At 50.6% G+C, this 20274-nt stretch overlaps 1 protein-coding gene across 5 annotated transcripts in view; it reads left to right on the top strand.

Annotated features, from left to right (window-relative positions):
* KIRREL2 (kirre like nephrin family adhesion molecule 2) overlaps window positions 1-20274 on the top strand; it is a 92108-nt gene that overhangs the window by 39221 nt on the left and 32613 nt on the right. The window contains exon 1 of one of the 5 annotated variants that reach the window (XM_048501197.1): window positions 17807-17900. The exons of the other annotated variants lie outside the window; for them this stretch is intronic. The gene's annotated coding sequence lies outside the window, so the exon portion shown is untranslated. Of the gene's footprint in view, window positions 1-17806; window positions 17901-20274 lie in introns of those variants that run through there. 5 annotated transcript variants of the gene reach the window in all.

Raw genomic sequence — 20274 nt, 5'->3', positions numbered from 1 at the left:
TCGCCGATTGGAGTGTAGGCTACATTGGGAGAGACCCGGTTTGAGAATCTCAACTCTGCCACGGGCGTGCCAGGTAACCTTATGGGCGGTCCGCAGCTCTCAGCTAGCGATACCCGTTTTGAGGATAAAATGAAGGAGGAGGGACAAAATAAGATTAGCTATATGCTTGTCTCGTAGGACAAAAAAAGATGGGGTATGAGTGGAGGATTAAATAAATACATGCCCAATGGCCCGGGTGGAGAGAAGTCTACCTGCTTGCATGTGAAGGAATACAGTCTGTGGCAGATTTTTCCCATCCTGCTAAATAGAAGTAGGCCTGTCCCGTTGCCCTAAGAGGAAAGGAATATTCTAATGTGTTGTGGCAGTGACTTGCTTATAAGCTCCTTAGTGGGGTTGCCAAACTCCAGGTGGGGCCTGGAGTTCTACCAGAATTTCAGTTGCTCTCAAGACAACCAAGATCAGTCCCCTGGAGCAGGGGTCTGCAACCTGCAGCTCTTTAGATGTTCATGGACTACAATTCCCATCAGCCCCTGCCACCATGGCCAATGGTGGCAGGGGCTGATGGGAATTGTAGTCCATGAACATCTGGAGAGCCGCAGGTTGCAGACCCCTGCCCCGGAGACTGCTTTGAAGGGTGGATGGCATGTCATTATATCTTCCTGAGGTCCCTCCCTCCCCAAACTCCGCCCCCTTTGGCTCCGCCCACAAAGTCTCCAGGTATTTTCCAACCAAGAGCTGACTATCTGACTACCTTGCCCTGCATAGAACTGACTTTCTCACATTCCCATTCCTCTCTCAGGAGCTCAGGGGGGCTGGCATGCACCAGCTTTATCTCCCACAACAAACCTCCAAGGCAGGGCCAACTGAAAGAGCGCCTTGCCCCAATTAGCCAAGTTTCTTAGCTAAGCAGAGAATGTAGTTCCCTTGGCCCATGTTTAGTATTTCTTTAAGCCACGTGGGCTTTGTTCTGGAACGTTCTCAGAAGGAAGGTGCTATGGCTTGGGGCTGTAGTAACCTGCGCATGCTTGCCGTGTTTCCCCAAAAATAAGACCTTCCTCGAAAATAAGCCCTAGCATGATTTTTCGGTATTTTTGGAGGATGCTTGAAATCTAAGCCCTATTCCAAAAATAAGCCCTAGGTACAGATTCCCCAGCACAGCCCCTGCCACGCCCGCCCCCGGAATGCCCCTGCCTGCCATGCCCCGGAACACACCTGCCCCCTGGACGCTACGCCTCTGGGGCGCAAAAAATAAGGTATCCGCTGAAAATAACCCCTAATGCATCTTTTGCAGCAAAAAATGAATATAAGACCCTGTCTTATTTTCAGGGAAACACGGTAGCAAAAGCTGTTAAGACAAATAAGTTTGTTTTATACTACGAACACGTGGGTTTGCAGAAGTGCATAACTTTGAATGTGGGAATCCTTGAGACAGGTCAGGCACAAGGGAGTTGACCCTTCCCATTTATCGCTCTTGCCATCTGGCTGCACTGGGGATCGTGACCCTGCCGCCTCCATCCGGCCCGCCACAGACGATGCCGTACTTCTCTGCAGATAAAGGCCCAGGGAAGCCTGCCCGATCATGTCAGCCAGACGAGAAAGCAGCAGTCGTGCCGGCTGAAGAGGAAAAGTTAATAGATTGGGATGAGATATGCCTCTTTTCATGTCGCACAGAGTAGAATATCTATTGTTATCATTGTTTTATCAAAAAGCCGATGTGCTATATAGATAGACTTGCTTGAATAAATGGAAGAATGGAATATCGCATCTTTATCTGGCAGCATTCCTGCTATTCCTTCCGGGAACTGGGGCAGTGGTCATAGGTTTAATTTCTCCTGTACCACCACCACAACAACAACAACAGCAGCTTTGTGAGTCCGGTCGCCAACCTCCAGGTGGGACCTGGACATCCCCCAATATTAATAACCTCTACAGAGATCAGATTCCCTGGATGGTGGATGCTTTGGAGGGAAGACTGTCATGGCATTATATGCTACCAAGGTCCTTCCAGGGGTTGCCAATCTCCAGGTGGGGCCTGGAGTTCTCCCAGAATTGTAGTTGATCTCCAGATCACCAAGATCAGTTCTCCTGGAGAAAATGGCTGCTTTGGAGGGTGGCCACTATAGCGTTATGCCCGACTGGGGTCCCTCCACCCTCCCCACCCTCCATCCCTGAATCTCCAAGAATTTCTCAGTGCAGAATTGCCAACCCCCGTCCCTCTGTTCCCAAATCCCACCTTCCCCATGTTCTACCCCCAAATCTTCAGGAGTTCACCAGCCTGGATGAGAGACAGTGATATGTTCCAGGTCACTCAGTGAATACCAGGACAGGTTGGGGAGTGGGTCCCGCATTTCCAGTGACCTGGTTGGGCATGCCACTGGGCACCTTGGACGGATTCCACATTGCCAGAAAGGCTACTGTAGAATTTGGTCCTGAATTTGGCAGAGGGTCACCCAGTCCCCTCGGCGATGGGCAGCCCAGTCCAGTTGAGGGGGAGGGCTCACCATAGGAGGTGACTTGCACCGCCATGGGTACCCGCCCCGCTGGCACAAGGGGCAAAAGAGCTGGCAGAAGGAGGAGATATGCAGGCAGGTGGGCGCTGCGCAGCTCCACAGTCCCCAACCCGGAAGCTTGCACCATCCTCCAGGCTTGCGGGCAAACAAAGCTGTGCCAGTATGGCTAGGGGCATTCTGAAGGCGTGGCAGTGGGCGTAGCTGACCATAGTCGGCTTCCACTGCTCCACCAACCCGCACACACTGATGGAGCCGGCCTCAGACATGTGCCATGTTTTGTGTGGTGTCCGTCCATTATCCCCTTTGAAGGACTGTAGTCGGCCGGGGTTTTATCGGTTTTATTTGGGGCTTCCCACTCTGCCTGGAGGTCTCTCGGAGGAGGTGGGGCGGTACCACCGTGGTGCCATGCCCCACCACCCAGTTGCGCTGTTAGTGCTGGGACGAGGAGCATCACCATCCATAATCTTCCTTCCAGCCAGGATTCCCAAGATTGGCACGGTTGGCGAAACGGCCCTGCTGTGCCAGTCGCTGCTGTTGGCCTTCTAACGGATTTATTCCATTTGCAAATTTCAGGTGTCTCAATAAACATTTATCGCATCAAACAAACCCAATACACAGTACGGGGGAGTGGAGGGATGTCTATAGATTCGTTTTAAAAAAACTAGCAGCCCCGTCGACTGTATAAAACGCATACCTGGATCTGTCTAAATATTGGCATGCTCCGTCAAGGTGCGGGGGCATTTTTGCTGACTCAGAGCAGTGGCTGATATTAAACAGAAATTAATAATAAAGCTCTTTCTTTTCTTTTTTTTTTACCCGGAGCCTGGTTCTCTGTCACCGAGTAATTGTGTGATCCTTTAATTTCCTGCGGCTGAAACATTTGGATTGATTTTTAACATGTCTGGAGTGCTGCTTTAAAATATCCATTGATTATTACCAGCTAAAATTGTTGGAGGAAAAGAGAGGAAAATCGAATTTTCCAGAGAGAGAGAGAGAAGACAGAAGCCTTTTGGGGAAGAAAAAAAAATAGAAAGAAAGAAAAAAAAAGGCCCTGCAATTATTACATGCTTGATGGGCACTAGATAGATTGGCAGCATCCCAAAGACTTTGTCGCTGCCGTGCATATTTTGCAGCGAAAGGAAGAGATGCAGAGGGCCATGTGTATGTTCCCCCCCCCCCCCCCCCCCGCAATTACTGCTTCTAACAGAGCCAGCTTTAGCATGACATATTGGTTTAGCCACATAACCTGTTTTTATTGCCAGAGCCCCAACTCTGGAACGTACTCAACCGTGGGAGTAACGGATGCATTGGTCCCATTGCCAAGAGAGGATTCTGCTCTCAGCCGTCACCTCTCCTGTTGTGTGGGGACACGCAAGGAAGGAGGAATAAAATTACCTGTCTCATAAGTTTGATTCCTTGCCAGAGGTCACTGATATATTGTCCGGCCTTATGCTTATATGTTGTCAGGTTCCCCCTGGCTGCTAAAAGCGTAATAAAAATCTGCTTTACATTCTTGCTTGCCCCCACTTCGCTGCTTTATTGGGGACAGTTGTCTGGCACTGTGTAAATCAGATCCCATAAAAGCATCAGTGCTGTCCCCAAGAAAATTCAGCTTGTGCACAAGGCTGTGAGTGGCCCCCGCAACGTTGTGGAGGGCAATAGGGTTCGGCCCTGCGCTTGCCCTTGGAACAGGGGTCTGCAACCTGTGGCTCTCCAGATGTTCATGGACTACAAATCCCATCACCCTGATGGGAATTGTAGTCCATGAACATCTGGAGAGCCACAGGTTGCAGATCCCTGTCTTGGAACCAGCAAATGTGCAACACCAAAAATAGCGGAGGGGCAATGGCTCAGTGGTAGAGAATCTGCTTGGCATGAAGATCCCAAGTTCAACACCCGACATCACCAGTTAAAAAGATCAAACATTAATGGTGAGAGCCAGCTTGGTGTGGTGATAAAGAACAGGTGGACTCTGACCTGGAGAAGTGGGTTTGATTCCCCACTCCTCCACATGAGAGGTGGGCTCTTATCCGATTAACTGGATTTGTTTCCCTGCTGCTCCTCTACATGAAGCCTGCCGGGTGACCTTGGACCAATCACAGTCCTCTAGAACGCTCTCAGCCCCACCTGCCTATCATTTCATTGGCTTACTAGAATACAGTCTCCATCTCCAAAAAATACATAGGAAAATAAGTTAATGGTAAAATACAAAGCACTGAAAACTGTACACGATCAGGTCTCTGTCCTTTGTAAAACTTAGTCCACATCCTGATAGGGCTAAAATCTTTGCAAATCAATGGGAAGCCAATCAGCTATCTGTTTGAATTGATACTCTTTCGGATATCAGACCACCACACGGGGTTATAATTTCCACGGTTAATAAGAGAAAGAGCGTGGACTTTGTGTCTTAGTGCCCGTAATCAGATCTTCTAGGAGCGTCCTGCTGAACGGAATTGTTCCCAGATTGGATCAGAGAGTTTGTCGAACTTCCTCTGTTAAGCATCTGCCTGAGTCTATACAAAAGCCCTGCTGCTCATGGGAGAAAAAGGAGGGGGAAGGAGGGCCAGAGGGAGGTTAATTATTCTCCGTATTTTTAATTAATATTTTGCATCCTGAGTCTTATCAGAAGAGATGCATGTGAACTCCTAGGGAGTGTGTGATGATTGGAAGGTCTTAGCACAACAAATGATGGGTAAAAAAAGCACAAAAACTACATCTGCCGAAACGTCTCCCTGGGTCAGCTGGTGACTCTGAGCTGAATTCTAAAGTGTGCCGCATTCTAAATATCAAATTCTACATGATTTCTTTTACCCTAAAGCAAGGGTCTTCAAACTATGGCCCTCCAGATGTTCACGGACTACAATTTCCATCAGCCCTGTCATTGGGCCATGCTGGCAGGGGCTGATGGGAATTGTAGTCCGTGAACATCTGGAGGGCTGTAGTTTGAAGACCCCTGCCCTAAAGTTTCCCCTTCAGTCGTATCTGACCCTGGGGTACCACTGCAAGCAGTGATTTTCTAGGCAAGCCTCTTTTGTGGGGTAGTTTGCCCTTGCTTTCCCCGGCTATTCTTTACCCCCTAGCTATGAGCTAGGTACTCATTTACCGACCAAGAAATGGATAGATGAGTTGACCATGAGCCAGCTGCCAGGATATCTGATCCACAAGGGGCTCGAACTCCTGACCGTGTGAGTGGCAGTGCAAGCACTTAACCACTACGCCACGAAGCTCCTTTCTTTTGCCCTACTGGGTGCTTAAAGCAGGCTGAAAGGACATTTCCTGAGGTAGTGGTTACAGTGTCACACTAGGATCTGGGAGACCTGGATTCGAATACCCACTCTGCCATGTCAGTTTGCTGGGTGACAGTCACACACTCTTGACCTAACCTACCTCAGAGAGTTGTTGTGAAGATAAAATGGGGGAGAGGCAAAGATTGCTTGTCACTACACAGTACTGTCATTGCTACCGGCTCCAGTTTCTGCGATAATGTCTTTCATATTTTATTGCGTTTCCTGGATTTGTGAAGGCCTTCAACTTTAAGGACTAGGAACATGAATCACAATGGCTGTGTTTAAAGTGTCCTTCTGCAGTATTTGTCCATAGTCTGCGAGAAGCAGTGGCGTATCTGCCAGAGGGACATGGGGGGTCAATTGACCCTGGGCACTCCCCACCAGTTTATGTGGGGCACACCGGGCACCCCTTGGCCCAGCCCCGCCGGCTGAAGGAGCAGCCTGGTGGTGGCAGCAGGCAACGGCAGACCTCCCCCCCTGCAGGCCCCTCTGGCCACAAGTCAGCAGATCTAGCAGGGGTGCCCACCACCTGCTAAGGTAAGTGGGGGGCAGGGGGTGCCCAGAGCAGTTGTTGCTCCAGACACCATTTTCCCTCAGTACGCCTCTGGTGAGAAGTATGTGTACCAAATAATCTCTCCCAGATATTTCATTCTATCAACATGCATATATTTGAATGCCTCCATCCTGGAATATACAGTGTGTGGATGGACACGCCAAAGGCACAATCCCTAATCAACGCCAGTTGCTCACTGTACATGTAGTGAGGCGTCTAGGATAGTAAGAAGCTGGAAACATCCCAGGGCACATGAGATGAGGCGATGGTTACATGTCCGACAGATGTTTGTGAACTTTGCTGTGCCTTCGTGGTGGGTGGAGTCACAACTGACTTATGGACCCCATAGGGTTTTCAAGGCAAGAGGCATTCAGAGGTGATTTACCATTGCCTGTCTCTGCATAGCGACCCTGGACTTCCTTGGTGGTCTCCCATCCAAGCACTACCACAGCAGATTCTGCTTGCCTCTGTGTAACAACCCTGGATGTCCTCGGTGATCTCCCATCCAAGCACTAACTAGGGTGGCCTCCGCTTACCTCTGCGTAGCAACCCTGGACATCCTTGTTGGTTTCCCATCCAAGTACTAAGCAGGGTGGACCCTGCATACCTCTGCTCAGGCTGTCTTTGATGATCTCCCATGCAACTGTGAACCAAGGCAGACCCTGCTAACATCCTTGGTGGTCTCCTATCTGAGTATTAATCAGGGTGGACCCTGGGCATCCTTGGTGATCTGCCATCCAAGTAATAAACAGGATGGATCCAGCTTCCCTCCACGTAGCAACTTTGGACATCTTTGGTGGCATCCCATCCAAGTACCGACAAGGGAGGACCCTGCTTACCTCTACAAAGTAACCCTGGATATCATTCGTAGTTTCCCATCCAAGTACTAACAAGGATGGATCCTGCTTACCTCTGCATAGCAACTTTGGATATCCTTGGTGGTCTCCCGTCCAAGTACGAATGAAGGCAGACCCTGCTTGCTTCTGCATAGCAACTCTGGATGTCCTTGGTGGTCTCCTATCCAAGAATTAACCTGTCCTCTGTGGTAGCAGGGTCTACCCATTGCTTCTTAATGGGGAGTAGGCCAACGCTTTAATTTCATTTATTAGACTGGTACCCCGCTCTCCCCAGTAGGGCTCAGAGCGGCTAGCAACCAACAAAACAGAATAACAGACCAATTAATATGAACATCAAATAGCAAATATGAACAATAAATAAATATGAACAGCAACAAGTATCCCAAAACCACAGTCCCAGCTTACCAAACATCACTACACATAGCATAGCAACAATATTAACAATATCAGCATTTCTTAATGGAATAACAATAGCAAAAACGTGGCGGCAAGTGTGCAGGGGGCGCCACAGCTTCCTTCTTTGCAAAAGGGTTGCCTGGGAGCAGCAGTGGCGTAGGAGGTTAAGAGCTCGTGTGTCTAATCTGGAGGAACCGGGTTTGATTCCCAGCTCTGCCGCTTGAGTTGTGGAGGCTTATCTGGGGAATTCAGATTAGCCTGTGCACTCCCACACACGCCAGCTGGGTGACCTTGGGCTAGTCACAGCTTCTCGGAGCTCTCTCAGCCCCACCTACCTCACAGGGTGTTTGTTGTGAGGGGGGAAGGGCAAGGAGATTGTCAGCCCCTTTGAGTCTCCTGCAGGAGAGAAAGGGGGGCTATAAATCCAAAACTTTCACTCTCTGGGTGCTCCTAGGCAAGGAGCACCTAGAGCCTGTGGCGTACCGCCCAATGGGCAAAGTGGGCAGTTGCCCAAGGCGCAGAAATTTTTCGTCATGTGGGGGTGCCTGATTTCTAAGCCCCGCCCACTCTGTATGGTGGCCCACAACCCACCAAAGGCAGAGCAGGAGGATGGGTGCTCCGCCTCTGGTGAACTTGGGCTGCTGGAGCCGTCTGGGAAGGGTGAGTGCTGCGGCTGGGCTGCTCCACCCATGGGGGGGCATAAAACTCCAGTTTGCCTAGATACACCACTGGCCAGAGCTCACACCCTGGCTTGCCCTACCCTAAATAAGGCCAGTGATTGGGGAAAAGTAAAGGGGCCACTTCCAGGTTGGGAAATTCCTGGAGATTTGGGGTGGAGCCTAGGGAGGGCAGAGGAGGGGCCTCAGCAGGGCATAATGCCACAGAGCCCACCCTTCAAAGCAGCCTTTTACTCCAGGGGATGACTGATCTCTGTAGTCTGGGGGTCAGGCATAATTCCAGGAGATCTCCAGATGCCACCTGTGTGTCAGCAACCCTAAAAGAGGAATTTTCTTTTCCCACCCCACTTCTCCACACCAACAAGGCAGAAACGGCATTTGTGCGTGGGACGGACCATCCGACACATCACCTCTTTATCAGGTGTTGGTGGACGTACACATTCCGAAACTGAGAAGTCACGGCAGACTGCCTCTCCAATGCTCACACAACAGGAAAAAGATGAAGAGGTTGGCGGGAGCTGCACTTACTAACGTGTCTCTGTCTCCTTCCTTCACGAGGTGTGAGAATGTGAGATAGTGTGTGCAGCTGATGTGTGCCAGCACATCAGGTGGGCTTACGACATGAAAACTGACCTCTCAGTGACCACCAGGAAGGTCACCTTTAATCCTTTCCCCTGAGCCAAGAGAAGCCAAGCTGGCCTGTTCAGTTGGTGCGTTAGGAAAATTGGAAGAAGGGTTGTCTGGGATAGTGGTCGCATCACCTTCCGTTGAAGTCTTGACAAGGAATTAATTCAGTCCAGGATAAGAACATAAGAAAGAGCCTGCTGGATCAGACCAGAGCCCATCTAGTCCAGCACTCTGCTACTCGCAGTGGCCCACCAGGTGCCTTTGGGAGCTCACATGCAGGATGTGAAAGCAATGGCCTTCCGCTGCTGCTGCTGCTCCCGAGCACCTGGTCTGTTAAGGCATTTGCAATCTCGGATCAAGGAGGATCAAGATTGGTAGCCATAGATCGACTTCTCACATAGTTTGATCATGCAGAACTCTGCCATTGTAGAGTTTCATGTCTTATGTATTTGGTGGTCCGTTAGTTAGTTAGTTAGTTAGTTAGTTAGTTAGTTAGTTGGATTGGATTGGATTGATTGGTTAAGTTAGTTTAGTTAGTTAGTTACAGTTAGTTAGTTAAGTTAAGTTCACCGTTCGTTAAATTTAGTTACCGATTAAGATTCGATTCGTTAGATTCACTTGCCAGCATCAGCGAGGAGGGGGTTTTTGCAAGGAGGCCCCCCTAAGGCTAAAGTTAGTTCAGAAGTGGGTCCCATTTCCAAAAAGCTGAGAATCTCACCTTTACCCAGAAGACTAGAGCAACAAGGAACTATTTTATTTATGTGTCTATTTCATGCATACCCCGCCTTTCTCCCCAGAAAGGCACCCAAAGCCACTTCTCCTGTCCTCCATGATATCCACACAACAACCCTGTGAGGCTGGTAGGGCTGAGAGTATGTGACTCTCCCAAGTTCACCTAGCAGCTCCCATAGTGGAGCGGGTATTCAAACCTGTGTCTCCCAGCATCTAGTCTGGCACTCGAACTATTATTATTTTCACCCACTCCCTCACTACATCATTATCATCACCCGCCCCCTCAGTACAGCAAGCTCAGAGCAACTCACAACAGGATGCAAGCAATAAAATTATAACACAATAAAAAATAATGCACTAAAACTTAAAGGTGGCGCTTGGTCCAACGAAGGATGGAGTGGGTCAGAAAGTTCCCAACCCCATATCCTAAAACAGTGGTGGTGAATCTTTGGCACTCCAGATGTTATGGACTACAATTCCCATCAGCCCCTGCCAGCATGGCCAATTGGCAGGGGCTGATGGGAATTGTAGTCCATATCATCTGGAGTGCCAAAGGTTCACCACCACGGCCCTAAAACAAATGCAGTATAACTAAACAAGGGAAGGGAAAGAGAGGAAGACCAGCTGAGAAGAAACATACCCGTGGCTTCCCTCAGTGGTAGGCCTGGTGGAACAGCTCTGTCTTGCCGGCCCTGCGGAACTGAGATAAGTCCCTCAGGGCCCTGGTCTCATTTGGCAGAGCATTTCACCAGGCCAGGGGTCACATCCAAGGCCCCTTCCGCACATTGCAGAATAATTCATTTTCAATCCACTTTCACAATTGTTTGCAAGTGGATTTTGCTATGTGTCCCATACAGTAAAATCCAGCTGCAAAGTACATTTGGAAAGTGGATTGAAAGTGCATTATTCTGCATGTGCTGAAAAGGTTAAGAAAACCCGACCTGAGAGGACAGCCAGACACTCTTCGGGCCTGGGGACCACCAGCAGGTTGTTTCAAGCAGCGTGTGGTGTTCTCTGGGGGACGTGTCGGGAGAGGCAGTCCGGCAGGTGTTCTGGTTCCAGACCATTCTTCCACACTGACTTTTAGTTTTGGCCTGTTGGCCTTCCAAGTGGTTGCTGGCACCCCAGTTGGGAAAGGCCATGCTTTCTTTCTCCTCAACAAAACAGGCGGTTGCCAATGAAAATCTTCTGTATCCTTTCAGCAACTCCGCTCTTAATATGGCGGCGCTTTGCCCGTCTTCTGTCGCAAATCAGCCTCCATCTTTCCCAGCGCTCTGTGCCTTTTGTGCCGGGGGGGGGGGGCGTCTCTGCTCTGACCTCTAAACCCCTTTTGCTTTCTCCGTGCCTGTTTATTTGTTCAGAAAATGGGTATGCAGACTCACCGGAGACTCGCTTTGGAGGCAGCCTGCAAAGGAAAATGATCCAATAAAAACATACAGATGACAGCTTAAAAATTAACAATAATAAACAAGCCGGAGCGTAAAGCATTCCGAGCAAGTGGGCTGGATTTTAAAAGCCCCGAATGTTACCTCTGTGCTTTGTAGGGCAGTTCGCAAAACAGAATCAACGCATATATTTAGAAAAGAACCTTCCTGGAATATACTCCAACTGCCCCTATTTTACTAGGGAGAGTGGCTATGTTCTTGCGCATGGTAAATCACACTGCATTTATTTTGCCTGAGGGGGAAATTTAGGAGATGTCTTTTTTCCCCCTAAAACAAAGTTAGCAAGCATGCGCGTGAGTTCACCGGCTTTCTTTTTATATCTCCCGGCACTGCTGTTAACTTCCTATCGAGGTAGCAATTTGGCTTTGAGTCGGACCTGTTCTGTAATAACAACGCGACTCATCTCGGGGATTCTCCGTTTTTAACAAAACAAATGGGTCGGCTTAGGTGCCTTGGGAACCCGAACAGGACGGAACATGGCGTGGCAAATTAATACTTCAGGAAAAGGAGATCAGAAAAAAAAAATATGTGAAGATGTGTTTGGGCTCTGGCGACTGCAGTACAAACAATGGTATGTTTGCATCTGTGAAACGTTGGAGGGACCGTCTTCGGGGTTAGTTGGGCTTGGTTTCGGTTCAGGGGGAAGTTAGTGGGTCAAACGGAGACCACCAGCGCTTTGCTGCCATCTGGGAAGGCCCCAGGGCAAATGGACTGGCCTGCGCCAGGGTTGTGCTCAGCCCAAGATGTGTGCATTAAGCTGTAGAGAGGAAGGGCAGATGTGCACAGGGGATTTTCATAGGCCTTGTGATTCAGGGCAGGGGGAGCAGAGGCACAGAGTGGCCAGCTTTAGCGGAGACAAATGCAGAAAATTAACATCTGTTGGCTTCTGGGGATGACCTAATTTCTGGCAGCTGAGCTGGTGCCAGGAAGCTATGGCAACATACTGCAGGGGTGCGCAAAGCTCGATGGCGAGCCCGTGGGCACAAAGGGCTGGTGAATGAGGGAGGTGTGCCCTCGTCGCCAAGATCTGCTGGTGCCGCACAGTCAGGCATCTGATGGGTTCTCCCAGTTGGGTAATGAGAAGGTCAACCAAAGAAGGAGTTCTTTGCTCCAGTTGGATACAAGAACACGAAGCCGCCTTATCTTGAGTTGGATGCTTGGTTTACCAAAGCCCAGGCTGGCTCAGTGGTGGAACATCTGCAGAAGGTCCCGGCAGCTTCAGCTGAAAGATTAGGTAATAGGTCAGTGATGGCAAACCTTTTTGAGACCGAGTGCCCAAACTGCAACCCAAAACCCACCTATTTATCACAAAGTGCCAACGCGGCAATTTAACCTGAATACTGAGGTTTTAGTTTAGAAAAAACGGTTGGCTCCAAGGTGCGCGTTACTCAGGAGTAAGCTTGGTGGTAGTTGGTGACTTTGCTTTGAAGCAACCGTGCAACACTTTGAACTGGTGAATCATGACCCTAGGAGGGTTTACCCAGAAGCAAGCTCCATTGCCAGCAACCGAGCTTACTCCCAGGTAAAGGATCATACTTTCGTTCTTCCCATGAAAATTAGTAGGGTTTAACAGCGCTTAACAGGGTTACCTACTTCTTCCCCAAAACTAGGTCTTAGGTTTAATGCTAATAATCTCCCTGAAATAATTACACTATTATCACATGACAAACTCTGTGCACGCGTGCCCACAGAGAGGGCTCTGAGTGCCACCTCTGGCACCCGTGCCATAGGTTCGCCACCACTGTAATAGGTGATGGGAAAGACTTCTGCCTACGACCCTGGAGAGCTGCAACCAGCCCGTGCTGACTGTAATGGAGCAATGGTCTGATGGACCATAAAGCGCCTTCGGAGGTTCAGAGATCTAGTCGACTGGCAGTAGGAAAGGTCTTCTACATCACTTCTACAGCCTGACCTTTTCAACTGGAGATGCTGGGGATTGAACTTTGAACCTTCTGTGTGCAAAGCAGATGCCCTGCCATTGAGTCACAGCTCTTCCCCTGAACGAGAACGAATGAAGCTGCCTTCTACAGTCAGCCCATTGGTCTATTGAAGTCAGCACTGTTTCCTCTGACTGGCAGAAACTCTCCAAGATTTCAGGGAAAGGCAGATCTTTTCCAACGTTTGCTACCGGAAGTTGTTTAACTGGAGAAGGCAGGGATTGAACCTGGGACATTTTGCATGTCCAGTAGATGCTCTCCTCCTGTAAACCACAGACCCTTCTCTGTTTTGCCCATGGGTGGAAGTGGCTACAGTAAAACAGAATAGGTAGGATGCAGAGAGAAGGAATAAAGGTGCCACACTCACAGCAGAGTGAAGTAAGCAGAGAGGATCGGTATTGGGAGCAGAAATATTTAATTTGTCCAAAATTATTTGAAATTGGGGGTGAGCAGTGTCATAGCAGTGGAAAAAGAAGAGATGGTTTTTATACTACACCTTTCTCTCCTGTAAGGAGTCTTAAGACAGCTTACAATCATCTTCCCTTTCCCTCCCCATGACAGACACCTTGGGAGGTAGGTGGGACTGAGAGAGTTCAGAGAGAACTGTGACTAGCCCAAGGTCACCCGGCAGGCTTCATGTGAAGGAGTAGGGGAACAAACCTGGTTGACCAGATTAGAGTCCACCGTTCTTAACCATTATACCGAGCAAGTGAAATTGGGATATGATATTAAATGAATCAGGGTGGTGAAAACCTTGTTAGGACGTGAAGAGCTACAGGAGGATCTGGCTACATTTGCAACAACATGGCAAATGAGGTTCAGTGTGGTAAGTATAAGATGATACATATTGGGATGTAAAAGTCCTAACTTTAAAAATGTGCCAACAGGGCACAAACTGACTGAGACCGAAAGAGATCTAGGGGCAGAGGCATATCTAGGGGGTATATAGCCCAGCGCAAAATCTGAGTTTTCTGCGGGGGGGAGCCCGCCCCATATGAGCGGCCGCCCTCCCCTACCATGACCAAACAACTTTTTTGCACCAGGTCTTTAAGTTAGTGTATGGGCTCAGGGGGTGGGGGGGGAGGGGGAGGGATGTGGGGGTGATTTTACGCCCCCCACTTGACTAAATGGCTACAGCCTGGGGACTTTTGACCCCATATGTCCCCCTGGGCGATACGCCCCTGTTGGGGGTTGTAATGGTAAGATGAATGAAAACATCAACCCAGCCTGCAACAGTAGGACAACTTGTTGACCGCAGTGTGAAATAGCATTGTGGACTAGATGAACCACTGGTCTGTTCTTATGGCTTATCTACCACAGCTTCCAGGCACGACTCCCTTCCTCAATGAGGGCTAGTAATTCATGGTAAGCACCATGCTGCATGTTTGTTTTCCTTAGGCTGCAATGGATTTGTGAGGCCATACCTTATCCGGGCCTGCTGGTGTCACATTCATATGACAAGCACCCCATAACCCATGTGGAGAGAAAAAAAATGGCATCTGTATTGTCGAAGGCTTCCGCGGCTGGAATCACTGGGGCGTTGTGTGGTTTCCGGGCTGTATGGCTGAGTTCTAGCAGCGTTCTCTCCTGACGCTTCGCCTGCATCGGTGGCTGGCATCTTCAGAGGATCTGATGGTAGTAAAGCAAGTGGAGTATATACCATCAGTTCCCCTGAAGATGCCAGCCACAGATGCAGGCGAGAAACGTGAGGAGAAAATGCCACTAGAACACGGCCACACAGCCCGGAAACCACACAGCACCCCAAAGTGGCATCTGATTAACCTTAAAAGGCTCATGTGTATTGGCCTAAGAGCAGAGATCTCAACCCAGCATCCTGTTTTTTTAGGGATTCTCCTGATTCTCACCTCCAGTACTTTTTGCAAGGGGGCAGGGAGGAGTATCAAATCACAGCTGATGTATGGGAATCGTGAAGGGTTTTTTAAGGAAAGAGACGCTTAGAGGTTGTTTGCCCTTACTTGTTTCTGCATAGCAACCGCATAGTCTTCCTCGGTGGTCTCCCATCCAAGTACTCACCAGGGCTGACCCTGCTTAGCTTCTGAGATGTGGCAAAATCGGGCTGTCATGGGCTTTTCGGGTCAGGGCATTTAGGAGGTTACTTCCTGTGAATCTGCAGGCTCCCTTCAGCCATCTCGGGTAGCAACTACAGATGAACCTCTCTTCCACCAATTTGCCTAATCCTTCCTTTTAAAGTTTTCCAAGCTAATGGCCAATCACCACACGTCCTGCGGCAGCAGATCCGAGGAGGAAAATCCGTCCTGGAATAAAACAGTACTCCTGGGGCCTTGACTTATTGCAACAGCCTGTCATCTTTCTTCCCAGGAAACTTTCTCAGATTGCTGAGCAGAAAAACCAGGATTTAGGGAATTGTTGAGCCAAAGGGGGGTATGATGAAGATCGGGCTCCCAGAATCTTGGCAGAGCTCTGGAGTGTGAGGAGGTGCAGCCCAGACTGCCCAGGGGATGGCTGGATGCGGAACTGATGGCAATTGAATGAGGCCGGAATACAAAGCCGCTATTGTCCAGCTGCTGGCTCACACACTCACAAGCTGCCAGCTCTGGTAACCCGCTCCCCCTTTGCCCGCTTCGCAAAACGACAATGTGGGGTTTGTGGTGCAAGGGGCTCCCCCGTGGTCTCCGGCTTCTGCCGCCTGGTCTCAGAGAAGGGTTCTTCCCGAACAAGAGACTTAAAGCAACTGGTTGGGGCGGCGGCAGCCACCGAACCCCGATCCTACCAGGCAGACAGCGCCTGGCTACCTCTGGTCAGCCAATATGGCAGAGAAAAGGGTCGCGTTTGTGCAAAGCGGATTTCTTTTTGCAGAGGGGCCGTTCTAAACGCTTGGATGTAACGAAATGGCGTTTTGAAACGGCACGGCGCCTGCAGCATGCTGTCCCAAAAGCAAGCGCCAAGAACGTGACCGCCGTTGCCAGCTTCCAGATGAGGCTTGGAGCTCTGCGATTACAACCCTTCCCTAGATAACAGAGATCAATCCCCTGAGGGCAGCGATGGCGAACCTTTTCGAGACCTGAGTGCCCAAATTGCAACCCCCAAAGGCAACCCCGCGTTATGCTTAGAGTTTTATACGCCAGAGTGCCAACCACGGCAATTTAACCCTGAATACTGAGCTTTTGGTTTTAAGAAAAAAGCATTGGTTTGGCTCCTGCAGAAGGCGCACGTTATAGGAGTAATCTTGGTGAAACAACCGTGCAATGCTTCGAATGGGTGAATCGCCACCCTAGGAGGGTTTACTCAGAAGCAAGCCCCATTGCCAGCAGCCGAGATTACTCCCAGGTAAAGGATCGTGCCCAGGCTAGCCTAGATGTGTGGGGGGGTGATTTTCCACCCCCCCCCACATGATGAACTCTGTGCATGTGTGCCCACAGAAAGGGCTCTGAGTGCTACCTCTGGCACCTGTGCCATAGGTTCGCCACCGCTGCCTTAGGGTTTTCAACCTCAGGGTCACCTCAGGTTCAACCTCAGAAAATGGCCGCTTTGGAAGGTGGACTCTGTGGTGTTATACTCAGCTGAAGTCCCGCACCTCCTCAAACTCCACCCTTTCTGGGATTCACACCCAACATCTTGAGGCGTTTCCTATCCCGGAACTGGCAGCTCTAGTTCCCCTGCAGAAAATAGCTGTTTTGGAGGGTTCGCTCTATGGTAGTAGTTTTTCACTTGCGGACTCCTTGGCAACCCATTTCCCTAAAATTGCACCCCCCCATATAATCAAATTACATTTTTGCATACCCCCAAATGCTCTGACGCATACCCCAGGGGTATGGTGTATTGCAGTGTACCCTGCTGAGGTTCCCCCTTCCCCCAAATCTCACCCTTCCCAGGTGACGTCCCGAAACCTCCAGGAATTCCTCAAACACAGTTTTCAACCCTAAACGCCATCCTCATAACGTGAAGCAAACCACTAGGGAGCAGCAGTGGCGTAGTGGTTAAGAGCAGGTGCATTCTAATCTGGAGGAACCGGGTTTGATTCCCCGCTCTGCCGCTTGAGCTGTGGAGGCTTATCTGGGGAATTCAGATTAGCCTGTACACTCCCACACACGCCAGCTGGGTGACCTTGGGCTAGTCACAGCTTCTCGGAGCTCTCTCAGCCCCACCCACCTCACAGGGTGTTTGTTGTGAGGGGGGAGGGCAAGGAGATTGTAATCCCCTTTGAGTCTCCTATAGGAGAGAAAGGGGGGATATAAATCCAAACTCTTCTTCTTCTCTTCTATGCATGCTGTTTTGGCCTTCAGTGACAAGTCACAGCGTGTCCTCCCCATACTTTTTCTGTCAACCCACCCATCACCCAAATCCTCATGGACTATCTCTGGGAAAGCCCGCTTACACCATGACAAATCTGCCAGTCTTTAAAGTGTGGGCTTTCAGGCCTTGAAGGTTTACGTTTTCACCCTTTTAAAAACACACACAAACACACACATGCTTGTTCTACAGGGTTTTTTTTTCCCTCTTTTTAAATGCAGCTCAGCCTCAAATGCTTTTTTAAACATTTCTTTCCCCGGCTCCTCATTGTAGGGCCTTCTCTTAATTATGCCGCATGGCGGGGAATCCGCTTTGCCACTGTGTCGCCATAGGCGAGGGAAACATCAAGAAAAACCCACACCGGCGCTGCAAAGAAATGCCGCCTGATTGGCTTTTTCCCCCCTTCTTTGTGCGTTTTCAGTTCTGTTTTCTTGAGGGGAGGATTTTTGACTCCTGTTGTCTAGGGAGAGGAGGTGGCTTCCCTGCTAACTCCCAAGCGGAGGGGCAGAGAAAGCTGGCAGCAGGGCGAATGGGGCCTACTAGGCCGCGGGTCCCACCGAGGCCTCTTTTGTCCCGGCCAGGAGTGGAGTGGCGGGAAGAACCAAAGGTGAGTTTTTGCTCCGACTTTCCTTTCTGGGGGCAAAATCCGCGGAGGGGAAGGGGCATCGCACGCCCCTCCCCGACGCCGCTGCCGCTCCATTTCCGTGGGGCGGCCAAGGAGCTTTGGCAAGCGCGGTTTCGTGCCATCCGGGCGGCTTTCATCTCCCTTCCCCCTGCGGCTCTGGCACAATGGCCCGCCGATTTCACGCCTATTAGCGAGCAGGAATTTAGCGGCTCGCCTTTGCCTCTGCACAGCTTCAAAAAGGATTTGCCACGGAGCGTGGAAATGCAAGGCTCGGGCGTCCAGGAGCCTGCGGGGAGGTGATGAGGGAGAAGTGGGAGGGGGTAGAGAGGAGCCAACAAGTGTGTTGTGGGTGGGGGGAGTGTTAGAAATGGGATGAGGAGCTTCCTGGGCCCTGATCGCTAGGCTATGAGCTAATTTCGGTTCAAGCACTCTCTCCGACTGGCCTTTTGAAGGAGCACGTAAAGGGCAGCTTCTGCCAAGGAGCTAGGCCTGTGGTGGCGAACCTATGGCACTCCAGACGTTCATGGACTCCAATTCCCATCAGCCTCTGCCAGCATGGCCAATTGTAGTCCATGAACATGTGGAGTGCCATAGGTTTGCCATCACTGAGCTAGGCTGTAATAGCCTCCCACATTAGAGAACCAGAGTTGGAAGGGGCCAAACAGGTCATCTAGACCAGAGGTGTCCAAATCTGGCGCCCTAGATATTAATGGACTACAATTCCCCTAAGCCCCTGCCAGCATGGTCAATTGCATGGGCAGGGTCTGATGGGAATCATAGTCCATGAACATGGCCATGCTGGCAGGGACTCATGGGAATCGTAGTCCATGAACATCTGGGGCACCAGAGTTGGACACCCCTGATCTAGACCAACCCCCTGCTCAAAGCAGGATCAGCCTGAAGTAGGGGTCAGCAACCCACGGCTGCAGATCCGCATGCGGCTCTTTCGTCCTCATACTGTGGCTCTGCAGCAGCAACGCCTTCCTCATCTGGCACCTGGGAAGGAAGAAGAAGAGTTTGGATTGATATCCCCCAAGGAGACTCAAATGGGCTGACATTCTCCTTGCCCTTCCCCCCTCACAATAGACACCCTGTGAGGTGGGTGGGGAGAGGAAAGGACGTGGGGGGAGGAAAGAAGGAAGGAGGGGGCGGGGAAGGAGGCACGCTCGCCGTATCCCAAGTGCAACTTGCCGGTCGTTGGCATCGCCGCCACTGTCTATCCCCAGTGGTGGGATCCAAAAATGTGGTGGGATTCAAACAGTGGCGGCGCCACACACACACACCTCCAGTCCCTATTGGGCAGGGAGGTTGCTTTACTAACCCCTTCTTGGCAGAAAAAATTAGTAAACACTTCTAGAGAAGTGGTGAGAACTGGTTGGATCCCACCTCTGTCTATCCAGCCCACTTGGCTGAAGGCAGGGCTTGGGGAGGCCGGGGGCGGGGGCAGGGCTTGGGGAGGCGGGGCCAAATGGCTCTTTGGGTGCCAACGGTTGCCAACCCCTGGCCTAAAGCATCCCAGACTAGTGTTTGTCCAGCTGCTGCTTAAAGGCTACTCACCACCTCCCTAGGAAGCTGATTCCACTGTCACACAACTCTCAGTGCCAAATATTTTCCCCCCTGATATCCAGTAGGAAGCTTTCTCCCCATAATTTAAACCCAGTGTTGTGAGTCCCATCCTCTGGTGCCAGCAGGAGCAGCTCCCTGCCCTCCTCTGACAGCCCTTCCAACCCACCCACCCACCCCCAATTGCCTCTTCTCCAGTCTAAATATTCCCAAGTCCCTCAGCCTTTCCTCGTAGGGCCGTGGTGGCGAATCTTTGGCACTCCAGATGTTGTGGACTACAATTCCCATCATCCCCTGTCAGCATGGCCTTCGGCACTCCAGATGTTATGGACTACGATTCCCATCATCCCCTGCCAGCATGGCCAATTGGCTATGCTGGCAAGGGCTGATGGGAATTGTAGTCCATAACATCTGGAGTGCCAAAAGTTCGCCACCACTGTCGTAGGGCATGGTCTCCAGGCCCTTTATTATCCTCTTTGCTCTCTTTTGCACCTATTCCTTTCTGTCTGCATCCTTTTTGAAGTGAGGCCTCCAGAACTGTACACAATACTCCAGGTGAGAGGTACACAAAAGCTGGACTGAGGCTTGGGAGCCACACCCCTTGACACCCCGTCCCCAGGTTCATAGAGTTGCCAATTCTGGGTTGAGAAGTTCCTGAAGTTTTGAGGGTGGGGTTGGGGGGCAGGGAAGGACCTTGGGGCCGTTCAGTGCCATAGAGCAGTGGTGGCGAACCTATGGCACAGGTGCCAGAGGTGGCACTCAGAGCCCTCTTTGTGGGCACGCGCAAACAGAG

Source organism: Sphaerodactylus townsendi, linkage group LG06 (assembly GCF_021028975.2).
Source record: "Sphaerodactylus townsendi isolate TG3544 linkage group LG06, MPM_Stown_v2.3, whole genome shotgun sequence".
NCBI lineage: Eukaryota > Metazoa > Chordata > Lepidosauria > Squamata > Sphaerodactylidae > Sphaerodactylus > Sphaerodactylus townsendi.
Note: the sequence above shows the minus strand (reverse complement) of the source record. Positions and strands in the feature narration are given on the sequence as shown.